Genomic DNA, 2057 nt, shown 5'->3' on the forward strand with positions numbered 1-2057 from the left:
AATTTCAACTGCTTGACTTCCACCAACTCTTCTGGTCTACAATCCACTTTCTCGTATCTGCTGCATTTAAAAATAATATAACACTATACTACTTATAAAGTATTGAAGAAAAAAAAGGGGAAACCTCACTATATAAAAATTAACAGGCAGCAGAATCTCTAGAAAGGAAAATAAATAAATAATTAAAAACCAGAACAATCTTGACCTTTCTATGGTGTCATATTGTGTTTTGCAGTTAACTAGACATCTCTTCAAGACACGAAGGAAAATGGGAAGACCTCCCAAAATCAAACTCCTAGTGACTTTCTCAGAGTAAAGAGCCCCTAGGCCTTTGTCAACCTACATAACAGGCTGGTGACCCAAATAGTGTTTAGGAAGGAGAATTTAATTCCTGCCCTCGTATTATTGATAAAGAACAAAAATCAATTGCTAACAAACTCACTTGCATTCAGGGTAAATGATATTCTAACCTGTTTAACAAATATTCTAATAATCAAAACTTTAAAAGCTAAGACAGAGACAGAGAAAGAGAAAATATCTGAGAGGAGCTATTTCTAAATTTTTATCAAGTTTCAAGGTTAAGTTTAATTTTCAAACATGTTTTAAGTGGAGAAAGAGAAAACACGAAATCCAAGTTGTTCCAACTGAGTAAGTAAATGAGATGACTAAATCCAGAAAACCAAAGCCCTACGATAATTCAAGAATAAAATTAAAAAACAAAATAAAAGAACCACTTGAAAAACTTCATAGTTACTTCTATTAGCTGCAAAGAGGAAATGTGAAAGAAAATTGGCCAACCAATTTACGCAATTTTTTTTTTTTAATTATATAGTGAGAAAACAAGCTCAGAACTCTCTGGATTGAGGAGGTTTACTTCTTGGGAATGTCAAAACCTGGTAGAAAAAGATGATACCTGAAGAAATTGTACAGAGTAACTTTGAAGGAACTAAGCAGCTCTATACCTTTGAAGCTCTGAGATGTTATGAGGAACAGGGTTACTAACAAACAAAACATAGCAATAGGAGTAAAACCCCATGGAGTAGCTTAAGGTTATACAGAGAAAAATACATCTCGCATTAAATTGTGTTCTGCAAAACACAATAGTTAACGGCAATTTATTCTTATTTTGAGCCTTGAAATACCTCATTTCACTTGATCTTTATATACCTACCCTGGAAGATAGTCTTGAGTGTACTTTTCTTATTTAATAGAAGGGAGACTGAAGCCCAGAACAGTGCATTGATTTTCCTAATCAAGTGATGGAGACTTGAAGTAAGATCTTCCAAGATCAAGATCAGAGCTCTTTGTAATTGCACACAGCTTATGTGACAGGTATTTGTTCTTGTGATAAAACTCAGTCTTGAAAACTGTCTCTACTTTTCTACAGAATGAAATTTTATTTTTCTAATATGTCAATAGACAGTAGGAAAAAAATATATATCAATTTTAATTCAGAATATTATATTATATGCACATTTAATTAAACGTGTTTTCTCAGATTAAACTGCCATGCCAATCTTCATCAGAACTATAGTTAGACGTACGAATAAAAGGCTCAGTAACATTTTCTACAATGGTAGCATGTAGGTTTGAATAAGTCCCTGAGCAGATCTCTCATCTCTTAATATACCCTTTTTATAAAGGTGTTTCCCTCACTCATTCCTCCCAGAACAGTTGGACAATGTTTGCATCAAGTTTTTGCCAGCTTCTCTTCAGAACAGAGAGCAACTGCTTAACAAATGGCAGGTTTGTGTAAAAGGAAATCTCCATGGTTTAACGTGCTTTTGTTTCCTGTCACTATGTACCTTCTGTTATTGTTCACGCATAATCATCTTGTTACCTGCACAGAAAGGCAAAGACGCCAAGGCTTGAGGAAGTGGATATTCGGGCAATTACTTCCACACTGATTTTCCAATTCTTGGCCCAAAGGGCTTTCTATGAGACAAAGGATTCCAGTAGCTTGGGCTGCTGTATACAGAAGACTGGATATAAAAATAATGCCACAAAGTCCCCTGTGAAATCAGTAAATTGTCAGAAGAGCGTCACCATCACCTGAA

This window comes from Cynocephalus volans, chromosome 3 (genome assembly GCF_027409185.1).
Source record: "Cynocephalus volans isolate mCynVol1 chromosome 3, mCynVol1.pri, whole genome shotgun sequence".
In the NCBI taxonomy this organism is placed as follows: Eukaryota; Metazoa; Chordata; class Mammalia; order Dermoptera; family Cynocephalidae; genus Cynocephalus; species Cynocephalus volans.